Here is a 19,181-nt window from a genome sequence, read left to right on the forward strand (position 1 = left end):
AGACAGATCACATATACACAAGTAGCAGCTCACCATGTGTGTCAAATTCTTGTTATAATCGCACAAAAATCTCATTGAAGCTACTGGGCCTGACTTGAACCTCATCCATGTTACAGTGACCACGCTGATGACAACAAGAGTTATTTCTGCCACAGGCTGGGGAGGGAGCAGTAGCAAAGTCTGACCTCATCCCCACGATCTTCTGAAGAAGCTGCTCTGGGTTCACACTGCTGCAAAGGAGACCATGGGTGGAGCTCTCTGGGGACAGCTCCAAACTCTGCTTAACACTGCTGCCTGTTGCGGGGAAATGAGTCTCACAAATACAGTTATCTTGCAGTAGTTAGCTACAAAGCCTCATCCCAGGGGAAGGGAAGGGAGGATCCAGCAACTATAGGAGAGGGGAGCCCAGGAACGGCATCTGTCCCAGGAGATGCACCATCAGAGAGCGAACCTGCTCACTGCATTTCAGGTTTAGTTTCCCCTGTGAACAATTCACATGGATCTGGGCATGAGATACGCACTATTGCTGCACCATCACTAATCTGATAGCTCAAGATTAGACCACTGACCATAATTTGATGAGGAGCAACATTTTTGATGTATGGTGCATGCAAGTTCAAAGCTGAATAAAGCTGAAAGCAAGCAGTGAAACCCACATCATACGTTGCTGGTATTTGTGTTTTGCTTGCTTTCACTCTCCTTAAATCTTATAAAGTAATTTGCGGCTTCATAGTAACTTAAGAACTATCTCTCCAGGGTGTTTTACCATTTGACAGCAAAAAAAGTCACTTTTGCTCCTTGAGCACTGCAAGATTCTGGTGAGTGCAAGCACAGGCACGAAGCCTTCCCACTGCTATCAGACATGCTGATGGCAACAGGAATGCCTAAAGGCAATGTTTCAGATACCACAGTGACCAATGCATGAGCAAGGAAGTACACAGACACATCTTCCATCACTAACTGGGTGTACTGCAGAACACAAAGGCAGCTCAGTGCCTGGGGGTTGTGATATGATATGGGGGGGGGGGGTCCAAACCAGCATTGTCAAATTTAAAACACATTAGAGGCAATTTGAAAATCTGCGGTATTGGCAAAACAGTGGAGAGAGAAAAGCAGAGCCAAGCATGCACGCTGCCTTCAGCAGGGTGCTGTGGGCTACAAGCCTCAGTTCACCCCTACACGGAACATGCCTCCTACAACCCTTGACATCAACACCAGTGCTACACTGCAAAAAAAGGGTTTTCTGGCTTTAACCCCCATAGGGTGATCACAGCCAGCAGGTGATCACAGGCACGGTCCTGGCACAGCAGGCAGCACAAGGGAACCATTGTCCCACTCACCACCACCCGTCCCTCCACCTCGCAGAGTGACCTGGATTCAGCCTGGGCTGATCTCAGCCCACCAGACCCTCAATGGCAAAGATGAGGTGACGGAGGAGACACAAGGTATCGTGGGGTATTTTTGATCAAGAGAGGCATGCAGGTTTGCAGGGGAGGAAAGTAAGACAGTGTGACACACCAAATGATTACATTTCTATGTATTAACAGCGGTCACTTCTCCAACTCGTCATGGACGGTGCTTTTTATGGAGAGTGTAAAATTAAAACAAACACATATTGAATTACAAGGCCGCTTAAAAAGTAAAAATAGACTAGCGAGTAACTCAAACCCCAATTCAGCAAAAGCAGAATCACACACCAAGGTGCCCATATGTTTTACTGAATCCAGGCAAAGGGGTAAATAAATGTTGGTCTTGCATTGGGTTCTGCTATTTCAGGCTTTATCTTTAAATCTGAACTCAGCTGCTGCTGTATCCCATAACCTACTGCTGAGTCTCAGCTTGTGCTTTTCCCACAGGTTTCCTATCAGGAGGCAATTGAACACCCCAAGTCCTCTGCTTTGCACACCTGCCCTTCCATGATTAGCATTCGCATGCTGGAAAATAAATAATAAGATCTCAGATGCATTGTTTTTTTAAGGGCTGTGATTTTCAAACTAAATTTATGTTTGTTTGGTTTTCTTTTTAAAGGCCTTGGTATACATACAAGGCCAGGTTGGACAGGGCTTTGAACAATGTGGTCTGGTGGAAGGTGTCTCGGTCCATGGCAGGGGGTTAGAACTGGATGAGCTTTAGGTCCCTTCCAACCCAAACCAGGCTATGATTCTATGATACAGCTGTGCTGGGCTTTGCTTTGGATCCATTACGCACAGTTACTTACTCCCTGACAGCTACTCTTGCACCTGAAGACAAGTAGTGACTACAGCACTGAACAAACATGAGTTTTCAAGAGCTGGGAACTGTCAAAACATCCAGACAGACTAATGTAATCATTATACAGTGGCTTTTACTGCCCTCAAAACAGGAAAAATCCACATTCATGTCACCTCAAGTTTTATGTTGTATTCTGCGGTAGGAGGTATCTGATTTCTGACATGTATTTCCCTTTCACTTTTACCCATTGCATCACATTATTTACTTTTATATTGTGTCACATAATCAGGTATGCCACAGAAGCAATAAAAGAAAACGATGCAAGGATTACCATTTAAAGGGGCACCTACTGTGAATGACTAATTTTAGAGTATGCACCCAGCCCATGATTTCTGTGACAGTGTTGAGCTTTGGGAGTTCTCAGCATGCTGTAGGTGTCTGGAAAACATGCAGCATTTTGCTTACACTCAGCTGGAACATCAAGAATATTTTGTGGCTCCCTCAAAATACAGGAAAGTGGCATTGCTCTCCCATTGTTCAGCAAGACAATGAGAGGAGCAGTGGAAGCAAAGCAGGGCAAGGGGGATATTCAACAAGACATGTAGAACGGGACAGGGTGAAAGGGGAACTGAGTAGTTTTCTTGGTGAGGAAAGATCTTGCACATTCACATCCATGCATATTTTCCACGAATGCTCTGGAATACTGTACTCGGTGGTATAATGATTCTGTTTCCTGGCGTATGACATGGGATGCATGCGTCAGACACCCTATTTTTATCTTTTCTCTCTGTAACACAGTCCGAAGTTCTCTTAATAACTCAGTGGCTGAGTATGGGTGACAAAGGCTGCTCTTTGCTACAGCCTTCATAATAAAGGATATGCGTTTCCTATCAAGCATTGCTTTGCTTGGCAATATGTAGATCCAAGTGGAAAGAGCTGTTCTTTCCCCTGCTGTGAAAGTTCAAAAGGATTTAGCTTCAAATAAGGATCAAGTGCATGATATTTTTGAATGAGTTTTCCTTCCCAAATAAAGGTGAGGATACCACAATCACCTGATTTAGTACAAAGGAAAGATGCAGACTAAACTTAAGTATGCAGTAAGGCCTCTGTGACCGGTGTTTTGGTTTTGAAATGAAAGTAGGTCATATTCTCTTGTTCTGACTGACCACTGACTACTGTGCTCTACTTTTTGAGCAACACTGTTAAAAACACTTGAACTGGTCTCAAATGGTATTTGCATTTATATTGTCTGAAGCTGCTAAGATCAAAATCAGACTTAATTGTGGGCCTGTTTTACACTCCTCTAATTCTATCAAACGCAATGCAGTCACTGCTAATTAACACCAGAACAGGACCGATCACAGTTAAGCTCTGTGTCACCTTACGTCATCTTACGCAAGTGCGAGGGAAAAACTGCACCGGCTGGCTGACTTCTCACCGCACCAAGCTTTCCCTGGGATTCCTGCACCTCTCCGTCATCGCTTTCACAATGTCCTCTCCCACCAACATGTCCTGATTCTCACCAGTAGATTCCTGCTCATCTCAGCACAGGGTGCCAAAGCAAATCTCAGTCTTTCCCTGGGGAGATGCGCTGCACACCATGCACTGGGGCTGACTGATTTTGGGCATCCAAATGCCACAGCACTGAACACCAGGCGTCTTCTGCTCTGGTGAGACCACACCTGCAGTACTGCATCCAGCTCCGGAGTCCTCACTAAAGTAAAAACATGGGCCTGTTGGAGAGGGTCCAGAGGAGGACCACAAAAATAATTAGAGGGATGGACCACCTCTCCAATGAGGAAATGCTGAGAGAGTTGGGCTTGTTCATCCTGGAGAAGAGAAGGGTCTATGAAGACCTTATGGTGGCCTTTCAGTACTTAAAAGGGGCCTGTAAGAAATATGGGGAGACACTTTTTAGCAGGGCCTGCTGTGACAGGACATGGGTTTTAAAGTAACAGAGGGGAGATTCAGGCTGGATGTGAGGAAGACATTTTTTACAACGAGGGTGGTAAAACACTGGCACAGGCTGCCCAGAGAGGTGGTGACGCCATCCCTGGAGACATTCAAGACCAGGATGGATGTGGTTCTCGGCAACCTGATCTAGTTGAAGATGTCCCTGCTCATTGCAGGGGGATTGGACTAGATGCCCTAGAAGGTCCCTTCCAACCCAAATTATTCTATGATTCCTCTGGTGGTCAGCAAAGATTGAGGGAAACAGTGCTGTTTCACCCCTTACAGCCAATGTCCAACTGCCCGGTAGTATCTAATTCAGTCCCATGGCAACAACAGCCTGAGGTTTATCACAGATTTGAGTATACATAGTCTGCCCAGATTCCAACTGCGTGCCTGATGCATATCTATGAAATCTGGCTATCAGAATTAAACAGACTTAAGAAATGATGAGCAGAAGCAGGTGAGATGCTTTTAACAAGAGCATTAGGGGGGAAAAAAAGGCAAAACTTCCTCAAACCTCCACTATAGTTATCAAATTTTGAGGAATTTTTGCAAACGTCATATCCAGTAACTCAAACACTGTTTCAGCATGAGTGGTTATTCTAGAATCAGCAAGGAAAACTTCTATTATTTAAGCCACAGCATTTATTTTAAGAAATGCAGCTGAAATATTCTGGGTGCTCCCTTCCAAGTGCTTTATGCTTCTGGCATGCCGAAGCATCTGTTGAAACGCTCAGAAAGCTACCTGTCATAACAAGGAGCCCTCTGTGCCTGGACAGGCTCCTGGAGGCCACTGAAAGAATGGTCCTATTCTGACAGAACACAGCAGCCAGGTACCACCCGTGCCATCAGGAAAAAAGGGAGCTACACCACCTAATAGCTTTTAAATGTACTTATTGGGAGTTCCAGGAAAAGACTGAGAAACCTCTACAGCTGTGCATTCCTCCAGACTCTGACTCTGTAAATATGTTAAATGACCATAGTGGCTGATTTAGGGCTGAGCCAGTCCCAGTGCATTCAGGACAGAGCTCCCACTAATAGCAAACTGGAGCACTACCAGAGACTTAGCATTCATCCTCTAAACTCATCAGCAGTTTGTGCCTGAGACTCTGCAGGCTACTAGGGGCTGCATCCTTACCAATAATGAAAAAATATCCATCGGTAACGTCCATGTCGGTGATGCATCTACAAGCGTGTGTGCCTGCTCCTTGTACGCTCAGTGCATAATAAAGAAAACAAGTAAACACACCCATTTATTACTCTAAAAATACTAAGAATAACACCTACATTTTCTCACCCAAACATGTAACTATCTGTCCCATTTGCATTTCTAGAACTGTTCGTGGAATAGCCTGAGTCAGTCTGGAAAGAATCATTAATGAGGCCAAACACCCAGTCTGGGGAAAGGGGGCTTCTTTCCCTTTTTTTTCCCGTCAGTGTTTTGGAATGTAATTCCAGTGCTTTCAAAAATGTCAAACAGGATAAACCCTATAAAATAGTGAACTTTTTAAAGTAATTGCTTTTTGTCTCTTTAAGCCAGAGACTGGGGAGCTACACACCAATTAGCTTTACTGCTCTCTTAAGCAGTTTTTTCTTGTTACAGTAACTACTCAATGATGAATGACAAACCAACATGTTTTAAAAATGTAACCAATATACAGACTCAAAAAGTAACATGAGTGCTCAGCGTCCTGATTTATTACAAATAAATTGAAGATCAAACTATAAAGAAAGTGCACAAACATTCTGGGTATAGATTTTAGCTGTGAGCACCAAGCATGCATAAAAACAGGGTCATCAATCTGATTTTTAACAAGAAGAATTTACTTTTAGTTCCCAGGTAGAGGCAGTGGGAGACATAAGCCATTGCGTCATGGGTTTAAATGGGAAGGGGGAAAAGTTGGTCTTGTGGGCAATGACGGTCATGAGAAGTGAAGGCACTGGGAGAGAGGTCAGGAGACCCAGGCATCTATCCTTGAGCACACTGCAAAGATCAGAGGCTGACCTTTGCCTGGGCAGTCACTGAACTTCCCTGTCTCTGTGCCCCTGGGCTGAAAATGCCCAGGGACCTGCTGCTGAAGGTTCAGGGAGCCTGCAACCTATGGTGCTGGGAAAAAAAGACACAAAAAGAAACTGAGAAACCTGGAGAGGGACTTTTTACAAGGACACGTAGTGACAGGACAAGGGAGAATGGATTTAAACTGACAGACTGGAGACTTAGATCAGATATAAGGAAGTTCTTCCCTGTGAGGGTGATGAGGCCCTGGCACAGGTTGCCCAGAGAAGCTGTGGCTGCCCCATCCCTGGCAGTGTTCAAGGCCAGGTTGGACAGGGCTTGGAGCAATCTGGTCTGGTGGAAGGTGTCCCTGCCCGTGGCAGGGGTTTGGAACTGGATGAGCCTTAAGGTCCCTTCCAACCCAAACCATTTTGTGATTTTGTGAAAAGTCTGTCCCACTCATCACAAAATTCCCTCAACCTATACCACTCCATTTGGCTCTGAATTCCTTTGCTAAGGGAGGCTTGAGGGAAAAATGCACCTCAGGTGGGCTGAGACAGGGCATTGTAAAAGCTGTCCACTCAGCCTCCTCTCCCAAACCAAGGGGCAACTGCACCATTGCTTATTGACTAAAGGTAGCTCAAACCACCCTAGACTTGTCTGCAGCACCCACCTCACTGCGGGGTCTTGCAGCATCCCTGTCTCTTTCCAGTTGTTTCTCTCATCCTTCAGCATCAAGCTCTGCAGATGTACATGTTTCAGCCACTGCCATACCACCCACATACCCTCTGTGCTTTTTAGGTCTCTAGCCCGTAAAGACAGAAGTGTCTGCAGCTCACAGTGTACGCAGGACTGAGAGATGCACATCATCCTGAGCTGGTACCTCTTCCCTTTGCCAGCAACCAGGCATGCAATAGTGGGTGCCAGTTTCTGGATGAGGTGCAAAGCTCAGCTCTAGACCACTTGTCAGTGAGGATTCAACATGGAGGTGCTAAACTTGGGCCACTCAGATGCTCCTGTACAATCTTTCCTCTGGTGAAAGCACAAACCAAAAAAAAAAGACAAACGTCCTAGTCAAAACAGCAGAGCGGACTTCGGAATTAATAAATAAATGACGGATAAATAAATTAATTCCGGAACAAGCAAAACTGAGCCAACCAACAGCAGCAACAACAACAAAACACACAAAAAAAACAACCAAACCCAACCAAACAAAACCCCAGAAAATAAAACACCTCTTTAGGAGCTGAGGTGCCCCTCTGGCTGTGATAGCTTTTGCTAAATTCTATCTGACACAGTTAACAAAGAAAGTGTGCAATTTATGCCCCGTGGAACATAACATACATACTACTATCCCTTAGTCCTTCACTTATTTCCAATAAAAATGTAACAGGAATTCCTGTGTTTTTCTGTGCTACTTTCAAGACTTCTTTTTCCTTTCTAGAACTAATTTTCCTTGGATTCACTCAAGCTCTGTTTCAAGATCCAAATGCAGTCAGAGCTGGTCCACAAATAAAAATAAGATGGCTTGCTCCTGCAAAAGGCTAAATGTGGGCAGAGGGTGAGAGCTGGACAGGAGGAGTGAATGGAAAACAGCAGGAGTGTGTTTTATGTGGCACTTTCCAGTGCTGCCACTTGGACTTTAACTTAGCAGTGCAGCAAAAGAGCAGCTGTTCACATCATGATGAATAAAGATCTATATAAAACTTCCAGCTGCAAATATGCTGTGAGGAATTATTAATCTTAATGTAATAGAGATGCTGGACACTCAGTCATTGGCTCACAAGTAATTTCAGTTTCTATCCAGGGAAAAACAGCCTTCGTGGCTGCTGGCTCTCAGCACAGCCATGAAATCTCCGTTTCTAAACAGCCGCAAGACGCTGCTCCCTATTTCTAGGAAGGATTTTCCTCCCCAAAAATACACGTACCTAGAAAACAACCCAAGTCACACTCTTCCTAAAACTGTTAGTTTCACAAGAGGGATGGCCATCAGAAAAGGAGTTACTAACAGAATGAATTTGTAGGCCCTGGGCACCTTATTCGCTGGGACACAAAGAAATCATTATTGCTCTTGTGCCACCTTTTACCATGAGACCAAACGGATGTCCTTCTCCTAATCCTTGTTGCCTCATCACACTCCCTAGCCTCACTTTCAGGTGACCAGAGGCAGCCAGCTGCCTCCGCACCATGGCCCATCTCCACAAGTGCAGCCATGGGAGCTTCCAAGACCACCTTGCAGGACAGGGATGGGGAGAGTTGCTTCCCTATAGAGGGATGAGGGTGGCACCCACACCAGGCAGTCCACTTAAATGAAGTTCTCCTCTTTGTGAACAGCCCTATGCTTCCCACAGAGGGGTCACCACTGACCCTTGTGTGGTAGGACCACCTTTCCCCTGAACAGCTTGTCCTACAGCATAGCCACAATGGGTGACCTTCTGGGGCTCTCAACCCTAGCAGCCTGCATTTGGATGGGATCCTTAGCAGTATAAAGCTGAAGCATGGGAGGCATTTAATTTGCTGTTGAGTAAATGGAGGATGACAACAGAGAGAGGGGCTCTAAAAACTGCAGATTAACAATCCAGGTCTGGATGTAAATCCAATGCAATAGTGCACTCCCTGAAACTACCCAACCCCTCAACCTACTCGGTTTCTACTCAAACATTTGCCTTCAGCATCCATAACAGCTTTCAGTTTTTGCAGTCGTACCCACGGCCATGTAAGAGTTAAGAAAAAAGTCACAGCAGCACTGCAACAGGAATTTATTAAATATTCTGAGGCAGATACCCTGGGCAAGCTTATACTTGTGATCCTGCCTTTCGTCATGCCGCTGACGCACCACTCACATCTACAAAAGCTCCTATTTGTGGGTAAGCACAGGCTGGCCCGGGATCCTCAGGCGTGTGTCAGGTGCCATCAGCGGAAGGAAGAAGGATGGGCGTGATGCCCTCCCCATGCCCATCCCAGCAACAGCACAGCACCACTGCCAGTGTCCATCGGCAACTTTCCCAAACTGAGAAACCCCCAACCCCAAACGCTGCATTATCACTCGGTGGCTCACTACTGCACGCAGACTCACTACTGCAGTTAACTGCATGACTTTTAATTCCCACCCTCGCAAATTCAAGGGCAACAGGATGCCCAGCTACACCCAGAGGTTACCTGCTATGGGGCAATGCTTTTGAGATGCTTTTCCTGCACATGAATATGAACACTGCTTCACACAGGACTGGGGCAACACAGTTCCAGGCAAAATTCCTCTGGTGTTCATAGCCACCACTGATACAGTATTAGATCAGAAATGCTCGCTTCCCCCCTAAATTTTAACTCCTATCCAAATGACATTTATTTAAACTGCTACTGAAGACAGAAAGCTGGGGCTATGTTTAAAGGCTTTATCTCTGTAAATATTTGGAGAGCTATAAATACTGAGCTGTATTCATAACATGAATATTGGACTTACTGTTCTGTTGCCATGAAAATTACTATAAATACACTTCCAATTCTCAATTTCTCTTATTTTTCTCTGCCGAGAGCTCCTTTAAAAAGACAAAAAATTCTTATGTAGGACATCTTGCTATTTAATTAGCCATTGGAGTCAAAGGCCACATCACAGAGCAGGAACTGAAAACAAAATGACAGAGGCAGACAAAGCACATAGTGCACTAGCATGCTATATAGCTGTGTATCCCAAGTGGGACTTACTATAATCAGACAGTCCATGAGTCAAGCCCTGACTGCTTTCTGTGTTTGGGAAAGGAGGGAGTGGGAGGGAAGCCTGTCTGAGGGTCTGAAATAAACCTTGCTTCTTCTGCAAGGCACATGAGTACCGATGGCTTCCAAATTTCACAGTACCTCTGTCTTTTGGGGGGGGTTTAATGTAGAAATGAGTTAAAAGAAGGAAAGCAACTGAAGGCATTTTGTAAGAGTGCAGAGCAAGGATGGCTTTGCGGCTGAAGGAGCAGCAAGCTGGGCACAAGGTGATCAAGTTCCCATCTCTAGCTCTGCCAGATAGTTTTTGCTTCATCACAGATACATGACTCGATTAGAGCAGAGAAAATTTCATAACAAGTTTTTATGTATTTCCAGGCTGCTCTATGTTTAATCAGTTTGTGCTTCAGTCTTCTTATAAAATAGAAGCTAATAACCATGCCATGTGGCTGGGTAACCCTTTCTTCACTATGGAAAACGCAGTGCTTCCCAGCCCTCTGGTTCCAATCCTCATGTGATTTACATCCACGTTCTTCGGGGAATCACAGAATTACAGAATAGTTAGGGTTGGAAAGGACTTTAAGATCATCTAGTTCCAACCCCCAGATTAATGCAAATCAATGCAAGCCCCTTTCTCTTCAGAGTCAGAACATGCTGTCTACATGTGTATGTTCCTCAGGACAGGCTTTGCTTCCATTTTTCAACACCCAAAAAGTGTTGTCATCACATGCACAAGATTCATAAACATGCTATTTGTGCCTCCTGTGTCAGAGCAGAAAAGGGCAGTGTTGTTTTGCCAAGTCACTACACACTTCTGGTCCTGCTCTCCCTCCACAGGCCACCTTTGATCCACCAGGTCCTACAGCTCTGATTACGCTGCAGTTTTATCTGAGAGCATGCCTGCCATGGAAAGCATCTTAATGCAGCAATAAAAATAGGTCAGGTATATCTGATAGCTCGACTTCAAGCTTCTGACCTCCAAGACAGTCTGATTAACCTGTGAAATATCCAGAAAGCTTGCTTTCCACACTCTAAGTTGTTTGAGAACAATGGTGGTGCCACTGGTTGATGTCACTTGTTTTACCAAAATAAAACAGATGCAACAGAGCAGATTCTGACCAAGGAGCATAACAGGCGACAGTGGCTAAAATCAACGGGAAGACCCGTGATCTCCAACAGCAACTAAATAAAATAAGCATGAAAGACTCTTAGATAAATTTGCTCAACATGTATGCACTATTTTCAATTAATTATTCTAAATATTGTCATGTTGAGTAACATTATTTAGCAACAGCTGTTGCACTAGAATTTCATCCAAATACTGACGAGCTAATACCACACAACACCGTTTAAAGCCAAATAAAATGTTGCAAATATTAATGGCAGAACTTGCCAATAAAAACGTTACAGAGTATCTTATCTGCTCCTGCAAATGAATGATGCTGGTGTAGCAGGATGTCAGTGCACGATGTGAAGAGGACACTAAGGGCAACACTTTCTCCTACAGGAGGTACGATGAGTACCAGTGACCAAGACCTGTGTTTTTACACTAAACCAAGACAGCATCTATATGAACCTGCTGACTTCAAACACAAGGCTCTGGTATGGGTCAAGTCCCACGCCAGAGACAGGAATGCTGAAGTCTTAAAGGGCACTGCTCCTCCCCATCATACTCAAGGCTTACTTGGGTATCTAACCTAAGAAGTAAACCTTGGTCCTGGTGAACTGGTAAGATCTTAAAGCCTGATGGCCCCAGTTACACATAATTATACACAACACATCAAGTCAAAAAGAAACAGGGAAAAGCCAGGTGATTCACATGACCTAACTTTAACACATGCAGGCTGGGCAACAAGTGTCTAGTCACCTTGGCTGTCTTCGCAGCCAGCAAAATGAGACATGCACTCTGAAGGTGTGACTTACCTGAGCTGCTTCAGATGTTCACATCAGAATAAAATTAATAGCTTCCCAAATGCTATACCGACAAGCTTTCCCCTGATTACAGAGAGAAACTAAGGCAATTAGCTCAGCTGCAGGCATCTACAGTTAGCCAAATAAACCTAAAAGGTAGACTTGCCCCTGTAACCAGCCCAGGCCACAGTAGTTCAAAGCGTGAGTGTTCCACAAACCCAGGGCAATGCTGCAAGAGGGGCACACTGCACTTCGCCCAAAGAGGCACAGAGCAGTGCTTCTGCAAGAAGCTCCCCAGTGTGGCAGAACCCACTAGAGACACCATGTTTTGTACTTCACCATCACACATTTTGGGCAGTCACCCACAGCTTTTCACATCAACCTCAGTGGTGGTACTTTGCATTTCTTTTCTCTCCCAGAGGAAAAGGTCAAAGTCAATTCCACCAGTGCATGACCTCAGCGCTTCATCTTCTCTACCCTCATTTTGGAGGCCTGCTGTACCCTGGACCTAGAGTCAGCCCCAACCCAGGGTGGGCAGCCGGTGGTCATGGCTGGGAGATGGACACTTAACCAGCTCCACCCGCAGCCTCCGTCACCATGACTGAAACGGGACTAAAATCCCTTCCCTCCCTCAGAAGAGAGCTGCAGTAAGGAGCAACTCACTCACTTCCAGTGACTGCAGCAACCCACCCTGGTCCCAGCCACACTCCAGACCTCAGCTCTGGAACACACGGGACATTCTGAAGCAGTGTCGAGTACATGTTTGGTGGCATTGCTGTTGCTGTTGTTTCAAAATTGAGGTGCAAGTTAAAATTGTGAGAAAAATACAATCCAAGCACTATTCCTGCTAATGTTCATTTCTGTATTAAATTTAAATATGTACTACATTCTTTCCTAATACAAAAGGGGAAATGAGCATCCACAAATAACTGGAGATATGAGAGGTTACAGGTCATCACATTTTTCTTTATAAATAAATTACACTATTTTACTCCATACTGGAGGAACCAAAGAATGCTGCTACTTCTCAGGTGATTTTCCTAAAAACATCTGCTATTATGGCTAGGCTTCTAGATTAACACTGCCCTGTGATTAGAGCAACTACCAGTGTAAAATCTATTTGGGCTGAGAGTTTCAGGGGCTTTATTTATGCCAGCAGAGCTGCAGAGCCATAACCCAGTGCCAGCATTGCCACTGTATTGTGCTGCTCTTTGCAAAACCTCTCCTACTTGCCTCCATTTCAACCAGGTCTCTTGCAGCCAGTGGTGGGGCTATGTCAGTTCACCCAGGAGGGATTAGAAAATGAGGCTTTGATGTGTTCAGGACATGTGCTTGAGATTACTTGTGTATCTAGATGTTAGCACACATGCCTGCAAGTTGTGGTCTAAATTTGTTTGTCCGTGGCAGCTCATGTTTGCAGCTATGGATGGAGTTTGTGTAAAATTCTGTAACTACACTTTTTAGTCAATAATACTCTATAGCCTATATTTAGTAACAATATTTGGGTCTCTATTGAGGAATACTATATTACTGCACAGTAAGAGCTATAAGGCCCACATAATGAAAACAGTATCATTGCAAGAGAAGTGAAAATTAATTTGAAAGCCATTTGGAAAATTATTGCAAGATTATTAAGGATTATCGACGAATAAATGCCATCTGTACTAAAAAAAAAAAACCACCACCACAACAAAACACTGCACATTTCAAGCTATTTTATGAATTCCTGCATATATGAGGAGAGAGTTTTACATATTTGATGTAGCTTTTTTTAATTCTTATTTGACAAGCACTATCTAGGTATTTTTATACATACAAACATGACTGCTCCATGCTGCATTGTGTTTCAACCAGACAAATACTCTCCATAGCACAAGAGGTGTTACAAGATCCTAATACAAAGTTCTGTGCAGAACAACAGGATTTTGGGGGGTTTTGCCTTTTTTTCAACACGTGTTATCTGTGGACTTCTCCAAGACTAAAATCCAAACTGACCCATATCAATTACACTTTGTCAGCACTTTACAACTTTCAGACAAGCTATTCCTCTTCAAGTCAATGAGTTTTATGGCTAAATCTAACCCTGCATGCTTTCCCAATTTTCTCTGGTGTTTTTCTCCTAGAAATACAGGCACTTGGTACATATATAGCAGTGAGACTGTATTAAAAGCCACAGCAGGTGGAAAATAATACAGCCCAGGGAAGTTTTTGTTTTTGACTCTCCTAACAATCAAAGCTATGTGCAAAGCACGATGAAGCACAGTAAATAAAGACATTTCACACAGACAAGCACGAAAATCTTCCAAAACAAAGAAAATTAAATTATCTTTCAACTAAAGAACACACTGCAGTGAAAGACTAAATGAGCGATTCTAATTAAAACCATGCTGTGAATCTCCTACTTTCCACCACAAAAAAAAAAAAAAATCAGCTAGTGTTTGTGCATGTACAGCCACCCTCTAAAACCAGTCAAGCAGCTTTCCAGCCAAACAATGCAAGACACAGCATCTCAAAACTACAAAACATATTGAAATTATTTCCATAGCAATCACAACAACAACATGCCAGGCCAGGATCTGCAGGGAGTGGGGGTGATGGTGGTAGCATAGCCATATCCAGCACCCCATGGCTGTATTCAGAGCACCACGGACTGGTGCTCACTTTGGCAAGAGCTGGTCTTATCCAAAACAGGTACTTGCATCCCTTCTCTGCCCTGTACTCACGACCAAAGCATTATATCCCAGTGCATACATGCAGGAGAGCCACGGTGCTGATAGTCCTGGCCCCAGGCAAGCACAGACAGCGTTGTACAAGCCCTGCTCGAGCTTCTTAATCCTGACATGTTGCAGTCACCTCCAGCTCAGGTCTCTCTCCTTGCAGTGCTAAAGCAAGCAGTGGCCTCAGTGAAGATGCTAAGAGGGGGATGAAAACTTGGGACTAACTCTTTGTGCCCAAGCTATGCCCAGGTTTCATGCACAACTCAGCTCTTCAGAAACAAAACATCATCTCTCTTCCAACTCACTCCCTTGTAGCTCTTTATATATCTGTATGGCCACGATGCACTCTGGGCTTCCTGAACACTAGCCACTGTCCTTTCACGGACAGAGAGCCAAGGAGACAGGAACATGCAGCTCATTAAGTACAGCAAATATGGGTATCCATGTCCTACACAGAACACACATGATATGCTGATACTGCTATTCTGATGCAGGCACGGGAATCAGCTAAATGTAGCAGACTTCAGTGACCGGTCTAAATTACAGACCTAAATGACATGAAAAAAGGTACAGTTTGCTCAAAGAAAGAGGAAAGTAATGAGAGGATTTTGGATGGTGATAGGAAGCTTGGTGCTAATATCATCATTAACATTATGCCTGACTTGCTACCAAGACATCAGTAAAAGCTTCAGAGACACTGGGACTTCATGCCCATTAGATAGGGGCATGCATAATGGTGAAGGGACAAAAAAAACATGCAATCATCCTAAGGGATCCCAAAATCAAAGGGACAGAAGGCAGAGGCAGAGGAAAGGAGGATCCAGTTAACAGCATTCATCTAAAAACCATCAGAAGGAGCAGCAACACACGGGCAACCTGCAACCACTGCCCAGAGTGCAGTGGATTTTTAAGATGGAAAATGTAATAGTTCTCCTCAAAAGCTGCAATGAGGTCTGCAAGAGCAGAGCACAGACTCTGCTACTTGCTCCCTTTCTTCATGCTACTTTTGAGCAGTTGGCAGCCCCACATGCTCACGTGTGACACCCAATCTCTTACAACACTCGTGCAAGGCAGTGAAAGTGTCTTAATCCAGATTTTGCAGCTGAGTAACCTGAGAGACAGTAAGTGACACAATAAATTGCCATTTGACCAATGTAACCTTGCTTGGTAGAAAACTTAAACAGACGGTCAATATTTAGTCCCACTTTATGAAAATTTAAGGATGTATTTAAGTGCTCTGTTGCACTGTAATAGATCACTTTTCTCAATCTCTTTTATGTTTTTCCCCTTGCATTACACAGAACTGGACCAGCAATATTTTTACACAAGTAGGATTGCAAATGGCAAGGAAAGAACTCCCTTTCTGGTGAGGATGACAGGGTTTTTTGCCAGGATTCACACTTGGTAGTAACACCGTGCTATCAGTGTCCCAAAGAGCAAAACTCATCGAGGGGTACTCTGGTGTCTGTAACTGAAGTGCCAAGGAACTCCCAAAAACATACTCACACTGTGCCTGCAAGCGTTGTTTACTGCTTTCAACAGGGCTGCATTTGAAACCTAGGCAGCAGACTTTTAAATCCCAATGTACATAATGTACCTAATGTCTGCATGCAAACCAAAAGCAGGAGCTCCTCCACTTTATTGGGTACTGAAACATTAAAAACAGGTGTTTAAAAACTATATTAAAAATCTGTCTGCAACCTGTATTATTTTTACCATGTGCGAGTAAATTGATCACTAGTGTGCTTCAACTGTTTCAGTGAAAATATGCAACTCCTGCTAAATTACTTCTTAAACATGCGGAGGGAGGAGAAAGTTTATTTGATTTCACTGCACTGACAGCATGCAACATATCTTACTTATGTGTATGTATATAGCAGATGCTGCTAAAGGATCATCTCCCTTTTGCGGCACGTATCAAAGATCTAGAGCTATTCTTCACAAGGAAAGAAATGATAAACCTCTGCTCATAAGGAAAGCTGCAACATACTTCAAGAGAGCAACTGAGTAATTTGACACCATATTTTCCACTGATTCAGCCTGTCAGTTGGAACAATGACTGATTAAAATGAAAAATCTATACTATAACCACATATACCGGCATTCCAGATTACAAGGTATGTTACGGATGTAATTTTTTACTCTTCTTACATATAAAAATTATAAAGTATAAAACCAGAAATTATTCCAATGGAGTTAGTGATACGAAAGTGATCTAAAATACAAACTAACTGTAATATATCTTCATACAGAATGCACATAATTTTCATGCTATGTATGTTTTATGCAACTTGGACTACCAAGAAGGGGAAAAAAAACTATTTGCCCTGAGATCTTACTTTTAGGAATAGAGGACAGATGTCTATTTGCCAAAGCAGACTTGTAAAAAATTAATCACCTGCCTCATGCAGGTTAGCAGTATTTGGCAGGTAGGTTAGCTCAGCTCATAATGAAGCATCTGGCTTCTGCTAAAGCTGCATTTTAATTTTAACCGTGTTTCATTTCAGCTTTTGGGTGCATGTCAACGTGCAATAATCTGACAAGTCTAGGGTGGATTTGCTGATTGGTAACTTTGCAGTAGGTCTTCTCAACTGCAACCAAAACTAAGTCAAGCAACAACTGTGGTTCATGCCCAGACCACAGCTTCATATATCATCTGAACCTTCCTGTAAAGCCCTTCTGAACCCAGTCCTCAACATGTTACTCATCTTATTTTCTTGAAAACAGCTAAATTGAGAGTCAACAAACACCTCAGAGTGTGCTTGAATTAAGCAGACTAAGCTCACTGACTTCAGGAGCACCTCAACACTGCTTGAATGTGACTTGCTTTGGGGTTGGGTTCTTTTTGTAACTGAGGTCTGGCAATTTGAGGCAAGCAAATGCTCTACCCATGTTGTATTTTTCCTCAGAAAAGTGGGTACCCATTTGGAGCACTACTGGTAGCCTCTTTTGCTAACCAGAAGGATCTGCAGCACTGGGAGGGCGGAAGAAAAGGTGCTGAAGCTCAGAGAGGCCTGCAGAACTGTGGCATTCTGATTCTGTGACTCTCATCACCCCTAAGCATTCCCCCTGAGGCGCGCATTTTCAGTGGAAGAATGCTTCTACCACAAATTTACTGAGAAAAAAAACACCAACAACAATTGTCCTTGATAGAGAGCAATCACTGCAGATGCAGGAGCCACTTTTTAACATGAATAGATCAGGCATTCGAATAATTCCAAAAGACAAAGTTCTATCAGAGCATGAATTAAGCAATTGCCAGTTTTTACAAGATGACAATGTTTTAAGCTTTCAAATGTGCCAAAACCCTAAGGAATCTCACTGGCTGTTGTTACATCTCACATCACTTAAGCTGAACTGTTTCTTCCTAAGAATTATAAGAGAGAACAGATCACACTACGGGTTCCTGAGCTCTAGCAGATCTTGACAGAGAGTATAAAGGAAGGAACTGGGGACATTCAGCTCCATGAGGACATCTGCAGAAGCCTCACTAGCAGTACCGCAAATGTCTTTGATGGGCTGGTGCGGCTTGTGAAAATATTCTCCTAGCACACCACTGCAAAGAAATCTCCCATTTCAACTGCTGATTACATTAATTTTGTTGTTTCCATCTTCACTGAACATCATCCACTGACAGATACTCCCCAGGCCCACAGATACACTTCACTTTATTTAGTTATGTAGGAAAAACAAAGAAAGGGGCATTTGTCTTACCTTGCTTGGAGGACAGGGGAATGGCAACTTCTAGAAAGAAAATTCAGAGATAGAGCAAGAGACATGGCATCTTCTAGCAGGAGTGATGCATTATTAAGCAGGGGGCAAAAGGGATGGAAAGGACAAAAAAAGTATGGCAATCAAAGAGCTGAGGATGAGTCCTGATTCCTCCCTGGAGAGCAGTGATACACACTTCTCAGGTATGCTTCCAAAATAATGATGAATCGCCCTTTCAGATAATGTGCAGAAAAAAATCTGTCCACACTGCAAACGATTCACCAAGTACAGGTTGCAGCATGAGACCTGAGGACAAAGTAAATGAGGAATAAGTGAAAAAAAAGGCTTCTACATGTATGTTTTGTCTTTCTGGGTCTCACAGAGCCTTCCATCATGTTGTTTTAAGACACTCAGGGTGCATGTGCTGCTGGTCACCAAAACCAGCCCAACAACAGCAGCAAAAAGATCTCTCTGTGAGCAGTGGAGGAAATAAAGATGATTCCTTTGCTTCCTTCCTAGGTCAAACCTAGAAGGTCTTTGCCTTATCCACCACCACCAGAAGACAGCTAGAAGATGCCCCACAGACCAAGAGCAATGCCACCAACTACCCTGTCACAAAGGATGCAGCAGAAAGGAAACTGGGAGAGGCCAAGGAAAGGAAATGCTGGGAGCTGATACCAGCATCTCCTTTGCCAAGGGAACAGAGACAGCAACAGTGGCAAAGTGGGAACACTTTCCATTCCCTTGTCCCTAAAGGCCACCACTAACTCCTGCTTTGCCAGCAGCCAGCAACTCCAAACTGAAGGGAAAATTAGGGTGTTGGGCTAAATCCTTCAGTCTGGAAAGCCAGATTGAGTATCTCGGCATCCTAACAGCCAGGCTATGTACTGTGGCATCCGCCAGGCTGAGTGTGGGAGAGGTATCCTTTTTAAAGGAGAGCAGAGTGCATCCCCCAAGCGCTGGCTGGTGGAATA

General features: G+C 43.9%; 1 protein-coding gene across 6 annotated transcripts in view; it reads right to left on the reverse strand.

Annotated features, from left to right (window-relative positions):
* NFATC1 (nuclear factor of activated T cells 1) overlaps nt 1-19,181 on the reverse strand; it is a 116,633-nt gene that overhangs the window by 70,640 nt on the left and 26,812 nt on the right. The gene's annotated exons all lie outside the window — the stretch shown is intronic.

The sequence above is a fragment of the Pezoporus wallicus genome, unplaced genomic scaffold (assembly GCF_028554395.1).
Source record: "Pezoporus wallicus isolate ANWC-B61680 ecotype Strahan unplaced genomic scaffold, APGP_CSIRO_Pwel_v1 contig_5485, whole genome shotgun sequence".
NCBI lineage: Eukaryota > Metazoa > Chordata > Aves > Psittaciformes > Psittacidae > Pezoporus > Pezoporus wallicus.